General features: G+C 38.0%; 1 protein-coding gene across 1 annotated transcript in view; it reads left to right on the forward strand.

Annotated features, from left to right (window-relative positions):
• krz (beta-arrestin protein kurtz) overlaps window positions 1-20,192 on the forward strand; it is a 112,281-nt gene that overhangs the window by 34,395 nt on the left and 57,694 nt on the right. The window contains exon 2 of the mRNA XM_034980233.2: window positions 16,298-16,361. The gene's annotated coding sequence lies outside the window, so the exon portion shown is untranslated. The remainder of the gene's footprint in view (window positions 1-16,297; window positions 16,362-20,192) is intronic.

Below are 20,192 nucleotides of genomic sequence, written 5' to 3' on the forward strand. Positions count from 1 at the left end.
GTAAATCAAACAAGTGATTTTGTAAAGTGGTGATAATAAAAAGAATACCCGACTGAGGTTGTTGTAGGCTCTTCTCAGACCTGGGCGCGTTTGGAACTCTCCACTGTGTCATCTTGCAAATCTAACAATTCTGACAATCAAAAAGAGTAAAATGTTACATATGTTGACTGACGATACGTGATGCCGAAATGTCATTCTAAAGGCCGATGTACATTACTTTCTGCCGCGTTCTTTACATTGAAGTTGAAACCACCAAAATGGAGAATTCCGTATTTGAATTTGAGCAAAGGAAGTCTTCTCTTTGATAGGATATGCGTGGTCATGTTAATGAACCCGACGTGTTTCAGCCATAACTAACTGCCACCGAGCAGGTGAGTATGAATTATGAATTGGATCGTCACACGGCAAGTGGGGACTGCGGTTACGAGGATTTCAAATTATTCGTACGTCCGTTTTGAAATGTTAGATGTGTAAAACTTGTTTCATTAGAGGGAACTATTTGGTCATACCGTGCTTGTGTCGTTACTTTAGATAATACTATTCGGTGGACTATCGCGATAGAAGACTCATTTGTGACGAAACGTCGCGAGTCGCACCAGTCAATTGGGTATTTGACTCCAATTTTTTTATTACTTTATTATAAACTAGAATAAAAATAATGACGTAAACTGAAAAAACTAATCGATCAAATAACAAAAAAGTTATAAGCATTTAAATATTTCTGATTAGACAGAGATAGCGATGCAGCAGTTGACGTCACACCTACTAATGCCGTAGTAGCTTCGTGAGGTTTCTTACGAATTTTCGTTTTGCGAGAAAGGGATAGAAGACCCTTCCACTCCAAAATTAAAATGCCTATAACTTTGTAAATCTTTGTTGGATTTTAATATTTTTTTCACCGTACGTCATTATTTTTATCCTAGTTTATAGTATAGTAAGTAATAATATTTATCAAATTCAAAAGTAGTATTCCTGAAACTCTCTTGAGTTCATGTGAGTATTTGAGTTAATCTCTGTTATTTAAATCTTAGTACCTACTTCAGCAATTCAGTTTAGACCATGAAACTTGTTTATGCGACATCAAAATAGTATGTCCTGCGAGAGTTATTCTGACAATATAGCGTCAGGCATGTTATAAATTATAATTCTAGTTGAATAATGTATTAAAGCGAAGGTCGGCGAGCTGGCCTCGTGCTGGTCAGCTCAGTTGAATTGGCTACACACGACAGTGAAAACTGATACTAAAGTACGCGACAGGTCGAGATGGCAATCGGGGTGGTGACGCCCTGCACACCTGCACAACCCCCGCGCTAACCCGGTGCGGGATAGCGCGGGTGACGTGCGGGTGTGCGGGGCGTCCTCCCGCCTCATTCCCCGATTGCCATCTCGACCTGTCGCTTACTTATAAACTGTTTAACGTATCTCCTCACTTTACATCATGTTGTATATTATTTATGATACGAATACGATTAGTATACGAGTACAAGTTAGAACGCTACATTTCAGCAACAATAAAAACCAATGACTGAGAATTCCTATCAGAACATCGTAGATTAGGCCGTGGCCCCATTAGGCGAATATGAGTGGCTGACAGTCCACTGGATGACTCTAAGCGGCACGGCGTATAGGTCGCTAACTCAATGTCTATTTCGCGGCGATCTGGCGAACTCTTGAGAGGTAAGTTAAACGGTTAGTGAATTGTATCAGTATTGAGAGTACCGTGCGCATTGTTCGTTGAGAATATCGCCAACGAAATAACAGTTGTTTTTGAATTGCGAAACTATGATAATGGTAGGAGTTAGAACGCTACATTTCAGCAACAATAAAAACCAATGGCTGAGAATTCCTATCAGAACATCGTAGATTAGGCCGTGGCCCCATTAGGCGAATATGAGTGGCTGACAGTCCACTGGATGACTCTAAGCGGCACGGCGTATAGGTCGTTAACTCAGTGTCTTTTTCGCGGCGATCTGGCGAACTCTTGAGATATCAGTATTAAGTGTACCGTGCGCACCCTTCGTTGCGAATCAGCCGCTCACAGAATGAGTTGGCAAGCGAAACACCTCAAACTGCGTACATTACTCTAAGTAAAAATTATAGGGAGGCAAACTGGAAGTTAGCCGCTCACTGTGGCCGATTCTCTTGTACAAAATCTCTAAACTAAACTAAATTAACAGGTCTAAATCTAGTGATATCCTTTTCCACAAGCAACATTATAAAAGGCATAGCAATAAATCTAGACGTGTCATTTTAGTTTAGTTTAGAGATTGTGTACAAGAGAATCAGCCCCAATGGTACTGATTCTGTGCACAACCTAATTTTAGAGTATACGCATCCTCTTCTTACTAATGAATTATGAAAAGGACAGACAGAGATTGACAGTTTTAAATTTAATTTTTAGATGGTAAAACCCGTGATTTTAGCGCAGTCGCGAGCCTACTGTTTAAATTTGTAGCGTGCACTAAAATTTAGAATCTTCAAATGTAAAATTCATGTTTCGTCCTTTTTTAGCAATATTAAAAAGAAAAAGATGCAGATACTCTGTATTTAGTTTAGAGAAAGACAAGATAATCGGCGCCACTGTTCGCCTAATGAGGACACGGCCTTAACTGGAAACTAAATTTGAATAGTATACGTCAGACGGAATTCGCTGTGACGTCGAAGAGACGTAAACGCGAAATTCGACCATGACTTTATGTTAACAAACTTTTTACTGTAAATAAATAGTAGGTAGAAGCACGCAGCGTTTGATTGAAGATTAAACCTGTAAATCTTGTTTTATAACTTCCATTTTTAGGAGTTCCGTACCTCAAAAGGAAAAAGGAACCCTTATAGGATCACTTCGTTGTCTATCCGTCTGTCTGTCGCGTCTGTCAAGAAAAGCTATAGGGTACTGCGCGTTGACCTAGAATCATGAAAGGGTGGTAGGTAGCAGTTGTATTATAGCACAGGTAAAGGAATAAATCCGAAAACCGTGGGTTTGTGGTAACGTTACACAAAAAAATGTGTTAATGAAAAAATATTTTCAATTTTTTAAATGAGATAACTATATCAAGTGCGGTATCATAATATGAAAGGGCTTTACCTGTACATTCTAAAACAGATTTTTATTTATTTTTATGCATAATAATTTATGATTTATCGTGCAAAATATTGAAAAAAATATCCGAGTACGGAACCCTAGGTCTACCCATTGTCAGCTCACTAATGAGGACAGGTCTCTTCTTAGAATGAGAAGGATTTTAGGTCATAGTCCACCACGCTGGCCAAGTGCGGATTGGCAGACTTCACACACCTTTGATTTTTTGGAGAACTTTCAGGCATGCAGGTTTGTCATCACGATGTTTTCCTTTACCGTTAAAGCAAGTGATATTTTATTGCTTAAAACGAATATAACTCCGAAAAGTTAGAGGTGAGTGCCCGGGATCGAATCTTCGACCTGCCCAATAGGAGGCGGACGTCTTAACCACTAGGCTATCACGGTTTTTGAAATCTTTAAATATCACTATCGAATAATATGACAATAGGACAAAATCTTCCGCCGGATATTTTTATCCGGTCTTCTAGCCTTCTACTAAGGAACGGATAATACTAAATTGGCTATTGTTAGATTCTTCAAAGGGAAAAAACTCGTGTAAATCCACATTCAAAAGTTACTGAATGCGCTAAATAAAACCTTACGTTTGAGCAACCCAAAATGGATCTGCCATATTCCCTTGATGCTATTTCTTCAAACTCTGAGCTATCTTTTTCGAGTTACTTATTTGACTAATTTCTCGGGATTACTAACAGTGTCTCGTGAATCGTAATATTGTTGAAATATTCACAGAATGTTTATTTCTATTGCCGCTATAACAACAAATAATAAGAATTTCAAAATAGCCGCAATGAAAATTAAAAGAAATTAAAAAGTGTTGTTTCTTGTATGATGGTACGGAAACCTTTGTTTGCGAGTCCGACTCGCGCTTGACCGATTTATTTTCACGTATCCGAGCCAAAAAGTATGTCAGGAGTTATGTGCGTTTTAAACAATTAAGTAAATAGATATCACTTGCTTTAACGGTGAAGAAAAATATCGCGAGGAAACCTGATGCATACCTGAGAGCTTTATTATAATGTTATCAAATGTGTGTCAAGTCTACCAATCTGCAATGGGCCAGCGTGGTAGACTATGGCCTAACCATTCTCATTCTGAGAGGAGACCCATGCTCAGTACCTAATGCGCGACGATGGGTTGATGATGATTATGACTGTGACTCGAGTCGGAGTGGTCAGTGGAGTTGGCGTCGAGTCTATGTAATGTGCGAAGACCTTCATTTTTTCGTGTCCGAGCCATTTACACATGAATTCAAGCGTATAAATTCCGCCGCGGCGTCAGAGTTACGTAAGCAGGTTGACCAAATATGATCATGACATTGGGTTACACAACCGTTTAATTGATACGCAAAAATATAATAAGAAACTTGCTTGCCTGAGAGTTCTCCATAATGTTCTCAAAGGTGTGTAAAGTCTACCAATCTGCACTGGGCCAGCGTGGCAGTCTAACCATTCCCTTTCTGAGAGGAAACCCTTGCTCAGTACCCAATAGGCGGACGATGGGTTGATGATGATTATGACTGACTCGAGTCGGAGTGGTCAGTGGAGTTGGCGTCGAGTCTATGTAATGTGCGAAGACCTTAATTTATTCCACGTGTCCGAGCCAAAATTTACACATGAATTCAATACGTCAAGCGTATATATTCCGCCGCGGCGTCAGAGTTACGTAAGCAGGTTGACCAAATGTGATCATGACATTGGGTTACACAACCGTTTAATTGGCCGGAGCAATGGCCGACTGAACGGCCTCAGTTTAAAAGGCACGCTTAAATTTATTTGGTATTCAAATTTAATGTGGCGTTAGATAATTGAGCTAACCGATTTCGGATTATACATGACTAGACTCTGCGTTCTATTCCGGAGGTCGGTACGGTGCGACAAGACTTTCTTTGCGCGTGGCGAAAATCGTAACTAACGTTGCCGTCAAGTGTCCCCTTTGACCTTGTTTAAACATTCTAAGCATTTGTTCTCCAACAGCGCCCCCCTGTCAATGTCATTCAAGTGCCAAGAGAGCCTTGTCGCACCGTACCTCTAACTTTTCGGAGCTATATGCGAAGCAATTAAATATCACTTGCTTTAACGGTGAAGGAAAATATCGCGAGGAAACCTGCATGCCTTAGAGTTCTCTATAATTTTCTCAAAAGTCTTCCAATTCGCACTTAGCCAGCGTGGCGGACTACGAGCCAGAAGCACTGATGTTGCTTACGTATAGCATTATCCGTGTCTCGCTCGATTGACTTCGCTCAGACCTCAGCCCTACCGTTACGCCGGACAGGCCGGTGGTCTGATAGTAGTAATCTAAACATATAAAAGGAAAAGGTAACTGACTGACTGACTGACTAACTGACTGATCTATCAACGCACAGCTCAAACTACTGGACGAATCGGGATCGAATTTCATTTGGCATGCAGATAGCTATTATGACGTAGGCGCCTGCTAAGAAAGGATTTTTGAAAATTCAACCCCTAAGGGGGTGAAATAGGGGTTCGAAATTTGTGTAGTCCACGTGGATAAAGTCGCGAGCATAAGCTAGTAGGTAATTAAATCAGTTCGCTTGTATGGAGTGTCGGAGGTTTGATGTTAATATGTTAATTTAATTAGAGCGATCAGCATAAGACAAGACTGGAATAATACCTACCAGTTCCTTTATGTATTATCAGTGGTATACTCGTAATTTGCATAATATTCATTGGAACACGACACTCACAGAAACCACGCGTCGCCAACGTTGGCTCAATTTGTTCGTGACATTGTGATTGCCCATGCATTGGCCGATTGAACGGAAATTTAAAACTACGCTCTAAACAGTTGGTGATTTACATACAAATTATGGATTCACTTCCAGAATAGGAAAGTACCTACTTGCTCATAGAAAACAGATCATTCTTTGCGTGACTTCGTCTGCATGAATTTATGTTTTTTATAAATCCCAAGGGAACTCTTCCATTGTCCTCAGTTTCAGGAAGAAAGAAGGAATGTCGTAGCCGAGCTGGGAGGAGAGTTTGGAGTGGAGAGCCTCATAAGCACAATGCTGGAAGAGAAAAAGAAGTGGCAGATAGTTCAGAAATACATGGAAGGTATAATGGAAAGTAAGGAGAAAGACGAAAGAGGAGGAAGATGAGTTAGTCCGCGGCAGTAATGGTAGGCCAACAAGGCGGGAACATTACTGCTTAGAGAAAGGAGGGGTTTTTAGTCGGTAGGAGTCCGGCACTATGTCCATGAGGATTTTCCCCTCCTAAGCAAAAAAAAAAAAAAAAAAAAAAGGGAACTCTTCGATTTTCCGGAATAAAAAGTAGCCTATATCCGTATTGGATGAGCTATCTCTTTGCCAAATAGATGATGACTGCGACTTTATCCGCGTGGAATTTAGCTTTTAAAAATCTCGCGTCCCCGGGATGCAAACTATCTCTCGGCAAAATTGGTTAAACGATTGGGCTCTGAATAGCTAGCAGACAGACATATACACTTTTGCATTTATAATCCAAACAGTTATTATGGTAGATAAGTTCACTAAGTACATGTAACGTTTATTTTATTTTTATTTTGTTTATTTGAAAGTAATCAACAGCGAAATTACATAATTATTATTTAAATCTAAAATCTAATTTTAACAGAAGGCCACAAGAGAATACTTAAAATTAAAATGAAAACTGTTTTAACAGAATAGATTTAGAATAAATGTATATACAATAATAAAATTACAACAGTGTGTGTGTATGCTTGTGTGTGTGTGTGCTTTTGTGTCTGTGTGTGTGTGTGTGTGCGTTTCGTTTAGTATCGTCGTTTAGTGTAAGTCTTGTATCGTTTGATTTCCACCTAGTGGGGACTAGCGGGTCCTCCACAGCTGCGATTTACGGACGAGGTACCACCTTGGGACCCCAACGTCTTTCGGTTTTTCAAACTACATTGGCTTGCTCATTGCCACTTAAGCTTCGCTAACTATTGAGCTATGTCGGTTACTCTATATTACGAATCTCCTCATTCCTGATTTGATGCTTTTGATCACGTAGAGAAACTCCAAGCTCTCTGCTAACTATGTGGCGCATAGTTAGCGACCATGTCTCGGATACTGCTCAAAGACTTGGGTCTTCAAGCACTCAGGAATTTTGGACGAGAATATGTTTTGTTTGATTGTTAGAAGCTAATAATAGGTACGCTCATTATGTTACTGTCCTCTCCAAAAAAATATTTTTTTCAGCAAAAAAAAATTATTTACTTAAGAAAGAATTTTTTACCCTACTAATTAAAATGTATCCTTGAATTTAAAATTGTGAGCCGGTGACGCACATCCTTTGTTATCTTATTAACCTGTATAAATAAACTCTCGTTGTTTTTAGGGTTCCGTACCTCAAAAGGAAAAACGAAACCCTTATAGGATCACTTTGTTGTCTGTCTGTCTGTCGGTCTGTCAAGAAACCTACGGGGTACTTCCCGTTGACCTATAATCATGAAATTTGGCAGGTAGGTAGGTCTTATAGCAGACATTCGGGGAAAAATCTGAAAACCGTGAATTTGTGGTTACATTACACAAAAAAATTAAATTGTGGTCATGAAACAATAATTAGAATTTTCAATTTTCGAAGTAGGATAACTATATCAAGGTGCGCAGCGCAAAATGCGCAGGTGAAGCCCTCTCATATGAGACCCCAGTCTCATATGAGAGGGCTTCACCTGCGCATTCTAAAACAGATTATTATTTATTTTTAAGCATCATAGTTTTTGAAACATCGTGCAAAATGTCGAAAAAATACGACTGTAGTACGGAACCCTCGTTGAGCGAGTCTGACTCCCACTTGGCCGGTTTTTTTCTTGTTCTCGCTCAGGCTTACAGGATACCATATTGGGTCGAACGCACGTCACGCGTTGTAATTGTAGGGCAAGACGCGTGCAAGTGATTTTAGTCACCTGCACACGTTTACGTCAACGAGCGCACGAGGACGATCGTGTATAGTACGCGACAGTTCGAGATGGCAATCGGGGAGGGAACGCCTAGCACACCCGCACAGCCCCCGCGCTAACCCGGTGTGAGCGAGCGCTGGCGAAGTGCGGATATGTGGGGCGTCCTCCCGCCTCATATCCTGATTGCCATCTCGACCTGTCGCCTACTATAGGTTTACGGGCTGCACTTTATTTACTTGCATATAAGTAAAGGTTGGTGTATGGTCGGAATTATTTAGCCTTGATGTGTGATATCTCTTCATGAGTTCTCTTCATCGTATTCTTCAATATTGGCTTTATTTACTGGACGGATTTGGCTGAAATTTAGAATGGAGATACATTATACCCTGGATTAAGACATAGGCTACTTTTTATCCCGGAAAATAAAAGAGTTCCCGCGGGATTTTTATAAATTTTTTTTAATTTAAAATAAATTTTTAAAAACGTAAATCCAGTCGTAAAGTCGCGGGCATCAGCTAGTTATTCGTATGAGAGCCAAACTGCGTTTGTTTAGAGCGCACTACGAATAAACCCCTCTTAAATACGCCCTGCCGCTGTTGCCGACTGTTTATTTGATTTTACTCAGTTTCAGGAACTAATTTAGGATTTAGGTTAAGTTAGACTAAGGTTGCTTGTTTTAAACTTACCAATATTGTCTCTGTACACACTGAATATTCGATTAGTTTGATCAAGTTTTAGAAAATGACTGGAAGCAACCGCTTGAAATTGAGTAGTCGATACCTAGAATAAATATCCTGATATTATCATTTAAGTTCTGCTAAGATTTTCCGGGTTATATTCCTGGCAGGTACAGGTTTGGGGATTTCCAAATTGTCTCTTGTCTGGTCTCATGGGAGGCTTCGGTCGTGGCTAGTTACCAGTGAAGAAACCGATCAGGGGTATGGGTTTAATAAACTGCCATGCCCCTTCCAGGTTATCCCGTGTTCATCTTAGACTGCATCATTGCTTAGCAGCAGGTGAGATCGCAGTCAAGCGCTAACTTGTATCTGCATAAAAAAATAAAAACAAAATTTGGAGTATCTCCTTTCCGCGCAATAGAGGTAGGTACTGCTGTTGGTTAAAAAGATGGTTATCAAAGTCGAAAATATATGTGCAGTCTAGTTTAATGTCTCGTTTGACCACAATAATGCACTTTTAACATCTTTCGTAATACTTTCGCGTAGCCGCAAAATATTCGCAGAAATCATTGACTTCTATAAAATTAATTCAGATATTTTACATATTCAAACAACATATATATACAGGTACCTAAGTTATAATTAAAGTCTCCACTCCTCCGTTCATTAGCATCCTTCAACGCGCTTTTGGACAATAATGCTCAATGGGACCCATTTAAAGACGGGTGTAAAATTTTGATTCGGGAGTTACTGAATTACGCGGAGAGCATTGCATGAATATGTCAATAAGTCATTCAATGTCCTCAGCGTACATTCAAAAATCCTTTATGTACCTTTTTTAAGTTTTTTGTATCTTTATTTGTATTTAAATTTATCATTAATCATCTATTTAGTGTTAGTGGCACTGCAGTTCTAATTAGATATAAACCCATACTTCCATACTAATATTATAAATGCGAAAGTGTGTGCGTCTGTCTGTCTGTCTGCTAGCTTTTCACGGCTCAACCGTTCAACCGATTTTGACGAAATTTGGTATAGAGATACCTTGGATCCCGGGGAGTCCTTCCCCGGGATCCAAGGCTACTTTTTATCCCGGAAAATCAAAGAGTTCCCATAGAATTTTCAAAAACCTAAATCCACGCGGACGAAGTCGCGGGCATCCTCTTAGTAAATAATAATTAGAAAATGCCATGGCTTTCATGTAGCGTTAAATGAAAATTGGAACCAAGTAATTCATCTTAAGTAACCTTTACTTGAGGCGAGCCAACATATTTGAAGCGTGTGATGGCGGGATGCCTTATTGGTTTTCTCCGTAAAAGCTTCTCCCAGTTCTAAAGGAAATGTAATTACGAAGACGGGAGACAGAAGGCCTACGCTACTCGTATCGTATTACCTCACATCCCCGAGAGAATATCGAATAATGTATTATTTATACTTAAAAGGAACTCTCCATCTTAATTGCTGGTTAGAACAATTTTTGAGCCGGAAAACTACATATAAAAGGTTTGTGTTTTAATGTGGTTTTAGGACTTAAGGCACAGCTTTATTTCTGGTTAACATCTTGTGAACCTGGAAAGCAATTCGTATTCAAACCCTTAGAGATCGCATTTTCTTTGACTGCTTAGTGCTTAGTGATTATCAAGAGTCGTCGTACCCATGCATCAACCTGTCGCTGATAAAAACACAAGTGACGTCATCACAGTGATTGACGTCATTTCACCTGTTATTTGTCACTAGGACGTGTTTCTTATACCGCATTCACGTAGTAATTAGTGCTTAATCTATCACTTAGTCAGCAACTATTTACTACACTGTTAAATAAGTGAATGCCTAATTGATGTCGAATGCGTCACTGTCAAGTTTGAGAATCACTGCCCAGACAATATGGAACTGACTAGATATAGATTGACATTGACTCCAAAGTTATAAAACGCGACAGGTCGAGATGGCAATCGGGATGGGGACGCCCCCTCGCGTTAACTTAGTGCGGGCGAGCGCGGGCGCTGTGTGGCTTTGCGGGGCGTCCCCCCGCCTCATACTCCTCGACCTGTCGCGTACGCGTAAGAAAAAAATAAAAAAAAATTGGTCAAGTGCGAAAAATTGTCGATTCAGGATCAAACCAAGAGCTTCCTCACTCTATTTCACTCTGATTCTGTGAAGTAAGTCATCTATTCTGAACCTCAAAGCCTCAACGTTCAATAAGGAGCGGACTGAAATCCGAATGGTCGAAGGGGGAATGTTAGTCATGATTGACAATGGCTAAAAACTCTGTGAATGTTGTTTTTCATTTTCTTGTATTTGGTCCTTTATTTTCTTAGGTAATAAAGAAAATAAGGACATACTATCTCGTCTCCAAGAAAAGTGTGTAATTGTACGACATAATGCGCTCGAGGAATTGTGTGTAATTGTGCTAGATAATGTTGCGTAACTGCTCAGTCCGAGTCGAGCGGAGAAAACTCTTAAATTACCGGGGAACAGAATCTACACTGCAGCCCTGTAGCTCGGGAAATAAAGGCAAAGACAGAGAGAGATTTAAACGAAAAAACCGGTCAAGTGTGAGTCGGACTCGCACACAAAGGGTTCCGTACCATCGTATTTTAACATTTTTTTGCAACACTGTAAGTTAATGACCTCAGCGCGATCTATGTGATTTATTAAATTATTTTGTTTGTGAACACATTTTTTTAATGATATAATCACAAATTTACGGTTTTCGGATTTTTTCCTTTACTTGTGCTGTAAGACCTACCTACCTTCCAAATATCTAGGTAAACGGGAAGAACTATTGGGTTCCATGACAGACACGACGGACAGACAGACAGGCAAGAAAGTGATCCTATAGGGTTCCTTTTTCCTTTTGAGGTACGGAACCCTAAAAAAGAAGTCTTAATTTGTGGCAAAAATAGTTATGTCCAGGGTCTTCCGTAAATTCCCTACTCAGGCGTCATTTAGTACCTACCTACTAAGTATCTACCCTTCGGCAAAGTCATGAGACTTTTAGGATTTCGATTTGTCTTTTTCTTCTTCGGCCTTCGGTTTTCAATTGAAACAGAGTTTGTTTATAATTCAAAATCTTTTTCAGCTAGGGTTTTTCATGGTACGTTGATGTCAATTAGAGTATCTAAAAAATTTATCTTCGTCTTTTACTGACAGATTTATTTGAAGACAAACGTAAATCTCTAAATATTTAAAAGAATAGCATTGTTAGTGCATTCCTCTAGCTTTTTTGCGTTGTTTTGAAATATTATTATTACTTGCTCCAAATGACGTTAAAGTGCAAGATAAGCTATAGGTACGATATCGTGGCCCTGCCAGGTGAAACTAAACACCTGCTTTGTGTACTAACTAACTAACACCTTGACACGACTCGACGACGTGCACTTTAATGAAGTATATGTTTACATCGCAATTATAACTTCTTAATACCAATATCCTGCCCGTCGTCTCATCTGTATCTTATTATGTCTTTTTAAAATTATTATTATTAGGTCTTTATCAGGTTTAATGCTTTAATTAGATGACTCAAAAACTTGAAATCCTGCAAATAACTTTTTCAAATTTTTTGAGTAGGTACTTACCTAACCTTACCTGCCATAGAGTATTGAGAGAAGCTGGCGAACAAATGGATGTAATTAACATGATGTTTTTGGCCCATAGAATTATATCATAAAAATAATACAAATCTGAACTCATTTCCAAGCAAAACGGCATAAAATTGAGTCCAAAGATAGTGATTTCGATCAAAACGGTATAATTACAGTGCAGATTCAGAAGCTTTCATTCAATTTTTTGCCCCCTCCTGTAAAATTTCATTTCTTGCAATTTTCAAACGAAATTTTCTCACGATTGAAATTCGCAAACACCAGAATTGAACAGATTGAACATATAAATTGACAGAAAAAAAGGATGGTTTTAAACTAGCAAGTATGTGGAATCTTGTGGTAAAATTATGCAAACCAAGACAGCATCGTACGACATCGAAAGTTAATAGTAACATTGTGAGTGTATTTTGCCGGACAGCTCGTAAAGTTCCAGCGAAAAGAACAAGAAAGAGGGTAGTTTGCTACTCCCCATGACAGCTCGAACTTCATCTCTCGCAGCACCGCAGCCCCTTCATGACCACGACCCGTGCAATTGGATTGAAATATCGACAAATAAAAACATCAAATTAATCGTGGTATGTACCCGTTATCTACATTAATATACACAACCAGCTCAACCTCAGCTCCTCAATTATTAATTTTTATAAACGTTAAAGCTAAACGTTTCGATATAATAGTAATTTTAATTGTGGGCGCTTGTTAGGTATCACATACTAATAAACAATTGTCTGCTTGCTCGTATCAACATCACACAGATGTTAATCGTGCTGCTATATAAAATTAGAACGATTGTTTCATACAAGCAAGCTAACATGAAAAACATTGTTAGTTTTGTGGCCTGCTCCGAACTGTGTACAACTCAACCGCGTGTGTGTGAATAACTCAGCCGCGATTGTTATGTCAACATGAGCAACCAGCATCGCTTTTACAAATTAATCACTGCAATTATGATCCATATTTTTACTAGCATACGATTTAACAAATCTTAGCTTAGTGCATGTTTGGATGTTGTAGGTTAGCGAGTCGAACAAATATTTAAAATGATTAAAACTGTGGCGCCGGTAAAGGGCTTGCTTGAAATTAGCTGATGTTTATTTTTGTGCCTAATTCAGGTTGCACAATAGCCAGACTTTTATTTCGCTTTAATCTCCCTTGTAAATTCTTCACGACCATAATTCTTAAACTCAGCCATCATAGCATTTAATTGATTAGCAGTTTGATTTTTAACTTTCTGATTTGTCTTTCGTTACATTTTATTCTAGTACTGGTACATAAAACTTGTTTTCTTCGTTTCCAATTCCATTTTATTTGTCTTTAAGAACCTGTCCCTGAATAGTGTAAAGTTAACTGCTACGAAATGCGTTCTCTATATTTTTAACCAGTTCAATCAATAGTACTTTTTAGTTAGGTCTCATTTTTTTTTCTTTTATATATGCTTAATTCGTATTTCGTTTATATAAACTATAATTCGTTTCGTAAACGATTATAATCGTTTGTGTACCACTCTACTGTATACAGTAGAGTGGTACTTTCTGTTAACAAACTGAGTGAACACAAAACATAACATAACACATAGACTGAAGGACGTGGGATCCTGCGACCATCCTTACGCACACAATTTCGCGAATTGTCGCAAACAATTCCAAAAAATCGTCGGTGTGTTTATGACGAATAATTCTTCTCGTAACTCCATAAACCTCGCTCAACTTGAATCGTAAACATGCTTGGCATAAGTAATAACAGTTACTAGGAATAGAGACCGACAAAGGCGACTCGCACAGCTGGTTATCACGCCGGCCTTCCAATGCCGCATGGCAAGCGGAAAATGAGCTAAAAATTGTTGTTGTACTTACTCGTAGCTGAGGAGTTAGAAAAATTACTTTCTATTAAACAAAACCTTGATATATTACTGACTCTGCACTATCAGGGGATATAGACATGTGTCAGAGAGAACTGCATGTGTTGTGTGCGTGACTAACAACTGAACAACTGTAGGTAGGTATACCATATATATACATATATATATATATATATATACATATATATATATATATGTATAAGCCAAGCCTCAATAGCTCAACGGTTAGAGGAGTGGACTGAAAACCGAAAGGTCGACGGTTCAAACCCCGCCCGTTGCACTATTGTCGTACCTACTCCTAGCACAAGCTTGACGCTTAGTTGGAGAGGAAAGGGGAATATTAGTCATTTAAAATGACTAATATTCTTTAAAAAAAAAAGTAGGTACCATTGTAGATACACTTTTTGATTGTCTATTGTAGGATTTAAAAGATAATGATGATACTTAATTACGTAAACTTTATAACTAAAGCTACGAAGATACCAAACACGTCCAAGTCTGAGAAGAGCCCACAACAAACACAGGTATTCTTTATTATCATTTATCACCATTTCACAAAATCACATAAACTTATTGGAACTAGGCAAGCGCGTGCCATCTTAGAATGCATCATCACTTGCCACCAGGTCTGATTGCAGCCAAGCGCTGGTCTATAAATTTAAAAAAAAACTATCAACTGACACCATCTTATTTTGTGCTGACACTGAGACTGCTCGTAGAAAGGACGTGGGTTGCGGGAGGGTAACAGTTGACAGGAATTCAACGCATCGCCTGGTAGCCCAGCCACCAGGCAATGCGTGGCACACCTTATGGTAATTTTAGTCTGTAAGGTAGAGTGTAACCTCCGCTCCTCCCGGGCGCGGCGGTATCTATGTTTCCCCACGGAAAAAAAGTAATTCGACGTCGCTGTCACCGTCCTGACACCATACCTACACTACCACATCCCACGAATGGTCGTCGTCAAGCGGTACACTTGAACAAGGTTTCAGGATTGTCAATAATTTATTTATAGTCGGCTTTTTTCAATCTGCATGTTAACTGTGTCAGGTTTTGTATAATAAAATCGTGAAAACTTAGTCGTCAGTAAATTTTATTGAAAAATCACCCCTGAATTTAATTAAAGCACAATAAAGAACTGAAGTTGAGTTTCAAGAGTGTAGACATGTCTCTTAGATCCAATATCTCGAAATATATGATATCGAAATATCATTTTCAGAAAACATTCCAAACGACGAAATAACTTTTATTGGGTACGAAACCTTTGACCTTTTCTTGAGAAAAAATGATGTTACGGTATTCTGCGAATCGAAATATAATGAATAGAGTTATGTGCTTAATATCTCTTGAGCATACTTGACCTGTGATAAAATCCCAAAAAATCTCTATTAAAAATAAGAATTTAATGCCCTCCTCTGAACTCTGAAGGTACAAGAACAATCTTATCTCCAATCCTTTACCTGCATAAAGTCACTTTCTAAATAATTATGATGATTGATATTCGATAGAGTATGTCTTCTCAGAAATTGTGGGTTTTCTAAAACGATAACATGTTTAAACAAAATTCGACTAGGTAAGTATGAGAAATAAGGCTTTTATCCAAGGTTAGCGATGGATGAAATACTCGAAGTTTAAGTATTCTGGATTATACCTCACGGGTTGGAACTGAAGCAAATGCTAAATCCTCTTTATTATAAGTTAAGCTAATTGAAAAGCCAATACATAGTTTCAGTTACAGTTGGTTCTCTCGGAGCTGTTTTAGTTATACCTAATTTAGAGCAGAGATCTACTCTAGAATCTAGATTAAGACTTGTTGTTTATTTTACGCCACAAAGTAGGTAACAGCGAGACCTAACTGTTACTTTAGTCTTAAGTTAAGAATAAAATTAGGGAGCTACAAAAAATGTTTCTACCTATGTACCCCATGTGTGCCCCAAACCAATTTGATTTGAAAGGCAACAATGCGAAGGTGGTTTTAGACCACTAAAACAACGAATTACGTACATTCTTTTTTAGCGTAGTAGCACACGCTGGGTATTTGCTAGTTTGTTATGGAGAAGCTGTTCCAATGTCTCCTTCTTTTATTACTATGTAACGACAATTTTGGAACATACAAAAATTAAATGACAAAAAAAATCGTATTTTAAATATTATTTTTTCTTCACAGGTTAATGCAGCGCCTTAAACCAGGTATCTTGGGAAGACCGCGCCGCCTAGCCGCCTTTTAAATTGTAAGTTCTAATTAATAGTACACCCTTTTACTACAATAAGATGAACCCTGAAATCCCTAAAAGTAAAAATTATCACCACTATATCATCTTACAAATGCAAACCGACTATCAAAAAGCGTAATTTTTTTACCTACTTTGAATAAGTCAAAAAGTCTTTTGACTTTTAAGGAGTTTCAGTTTCAAAACTTGGTTTGAAACCGTTTCCACAGACCACATAGGGATAACGGCTCGCTTATTTGATACTAGATGATGCTCGCGATTTCGTCTGCGTAGATTTAGGTTTTTAAAAATCCCGTGGGAACTCTTTGATTTTTCGGGACAAAAAGTAGCCTATGTCCTTCCCCGGGATATAAACTAACTTTGTACTAATTTTAATCGAAATTGGTTAAACTGTTGGACCGTGAAAAGCTAGCAGACAGACAGACAGACATAATACACCTGCATTTATAATATTAAGTATGGAAGTATGGATCATAATGTACTCAAAGTTTTGCAACTACTAGGCACCATCTCCAGGGACGAGAGAATTGCGGCGATAGTCTCGTCTTGTTACACAATTCGATATAAACTACCATCGCCGCAATATAGTATCGCCCTATGGAGATTGGCCCATAGAGTTTGTATCTTTTGTCACACGGCGAGACTATCACCGCGATTCTCGCGTCCGTAGATATGGCGCCATACACCTGCAAATACCTGCATCAGAATTCAGAATTATTTAGCATTTTGTTTCTATGATTTGTTTTATAAATATTAAAAGTTAAACACTAGGTACATCTACACTAATATTATAAAGAGGAAAACTTTGTTTGTTTGTTTGTTTGTTTGTTTGTTTGTTTGTACTGAATAGGCTCAAAAACTACTGGACCGATTTTAAAAATTCTTTCACCATTCGAAAGCTACATTATCCACGAGTAACATAGGCTATATTTTATTTTGGAAAAAAATAGGGTTCCGTAAGATATTTGGGTTTTTCGGACACAAGGTGTAAAAAATCAACCAGAAAAGTTACTTATTTTGCGTACGCTGCCTAAACTATAAAAGATAGAACCATAAAATGTTCTAATTAATTGTAGATCTTATAAATATCTACAAAAAAGTCCGCGACACACTATACCCATCTATGTCGAGTGAGGCACAGCAACCATTTTTTATTTAAAAATCTTGAATTTTTTTTGGACTACATTTAAACGCGTTTATTTTACTCATGCTATTAATCCTTATCAAAATAAATGATTTCATCACTAAGAACAGTTTATGGAGATAATATTTGGTCTTTGAATGATTAAAATTGGACGTTTGGTTTTGAAGTTATGGCGAAATTAAAATATTACGATTTCTGCTGCACGGCCCGTTGTATATTATATAAAGAGGTAATGTCGTTAAGTTTGTTTGTAGGGGGTAATCTTTAGAACTACTGAACCGATTTTAAAAATTCTTTCACCAGTAGAAAGCTACATTATTCCTGAGTGACATAGGCTATACGGGATCTTTAAAAACCTAAATCTACGCGGGCGAAGCCGCGGGGATCAGCTAGTAAAATACAAAGGGAAAAAGCCTCAGCTCTACCTCAAAGGAAACAAAATGACCTTATTAAAACATAATAATATGTAAATTATAAAAACAATGAGTATAATTCATCATATTAAAATCATTATATTATTTATTAATTTTCCTAGTCATTATGACTAACTAATTGTTATATAAATTACGCAATTCGTATCCATCTAATATAATGTTTTGTGTAACATTACAAACTAATGGCTCGATACCGATAAGGCGTGTTCATTAAAACTACCTTCGTTCAAAATTAATGTTGTACCAATTAAATACCTATTAAACATCTATTAGTTAATGATTTGAATTAAGTATTTTGACGTAAGCCGCTTTTGGATAACACTATTATTTCGTTGTTATTTGGCTTTTAAGCACACAAAATAAACGATTTAGGAGTTTACGTATTTTTTTCTCTGTTTACGTACCGATTTTATAAATATCTTCCATTAGCAGATATGCAGATATAATATGCTCCTCAAAATGTGGGTTAGAAAAAATATCAAAATTGTACAAATAGTATAGAAAATAAAATAAAACACATACTGTAGTAATAAGAATTGTTTTAATATTGCGCGGTCACTGGTTTGATTTCAAAATTATATCAGTGATCATAGAGTCAGCTCAGCCGCTCATTTTGCAAATACTTTTGCACTTTCAAGTAAAGATTTTATATAAACCTGTGAAGATGATACTGCTAGGGGCTCAACTTGAATGACATAAGCCTACTTTGTCGTACTAGTTTACAAATTGCGAAAAACCAAATTAAATTTGACTTTCGCGGGCAGACCGTGTCTTCCACCTTAAGTCATCCATCATGCACGTCTCCCTTCACACTCTGGAGTATACACTGTAATCGTTTGTGTACACTGATGCACGTGGGGCAAATTGGATGACTTGCAGTTCACAGTTCAACTTGTATCAGCTGGTGCAATTGTTTTGTTGTTATGTTGTTGCATTTTTCCTTTTCCTTGAATAAGGGCGTGGCTCTGACGTGCTACGTGACGTGTATCGCCTCATGTTTATCTACCATTATCTGCAAAAGGATCGCTTCTAATGTTCGTTCGTTCGTCTTCTTTATGTTACGAGTATGACAATGGCTTTATGACTCACTTTTATGGTTATCTTCTTCGTCCTTCGATGACCCTTGGGGAAAACCTCAATCTGCTTATCATACCAAATCTCCAGTGAGCAAGCTACTACATTAATGTTACTGTCAGTGAAAGAATTTCCAGCAGCGCGATTGCGGTAGAATGACAGCTACAATGCCACGATCGCAATCACCTCTGATTGGTTGATGCTCGCTCACTATTGGCTGCAATGCATTGTTGCAACAAGAATCGCACAAATTCAGCCAATCAGAACAATTGAGATTGCAATAATGGTTGATGCAGGTTTTAGGGAATCGACCAGCGGAATGGGATTACGACTAGTTCCAGAGATTAACCCATATACAAACTCACTAACTTTGCCTCTTTATGATATTAGTAGATTTTGTTACCAGTCATTGTTATCCTCATGGATTTTTTATTTAAGTAAATGATTTCTGAAAAAAGGGCATAGAAATGTCATTTAACCCAAATCACGCCAGGTAAATCCTGAAAGTTTTGCACGCCCCCGAGAGCCCTTGGATACACGAGGGTTATCCTCATTTTCACCGGGAGCAACTTGGTCGATAATCTCACAACTTTATCCTTCAATGTAGATTTATCAGGAGCCTTAGTAGTAGTTTGTAACATCTCCACTGTTTACCCATATTCGCAATAAAGTAATTTGAATTGAATTGAATTAGTATAAGATTCTAATTTCACCATTCTAGACTTCAAGCGTTCGACGCTCGTCAACGATACAGTAACGTCAGAGCAATAAAATGGAGACATCAGTTCATTCTTGCTTTGAAGATATTTCTTCATTGATCTACTCATCGATTTAAAGTCGAAAGTTCACTGATTTTAAATTCGCAAGGTTGCCGCTTGCAGCGCTATCTGGAGATGTATGGATAAACTGAGCTTTATGACAAGAAATTTAAGGTCCATTTTGCTTTAAGGCTGAAGTGTATCGATGCTTGAATTCTACCAACGTTGGCGAGATAACATAAAATCTGGTATTAACCTTACAGATCTTTGGTATTTTCGGGATCGTCCGCTTATCTTGACCAATAGATGTGATTGAATAAGTGGATTAGATCTATCTAACGTTCATGATACGCAGATGAAATCCACTTATTCAATCTACAAAATTTTATTCATGATTTAACATTTTTTCGGTATCTCTTAT

Source organism: Maniola hyperantus, chromosome 2 (assembly GCF_902806685.2).
Source record: "Maniola hyperantus chromosome 2, iAphHyp1.2, whole genome shotgun sequence".
In the NCBI taxonomy this organism is placed as follows: domain Eukaryota; kingdom Metazoa; phylum Arthropoda; class Insecta; order Lepidoptera; family Nymphalidae; genus Maniola; species Maniola hyperantus.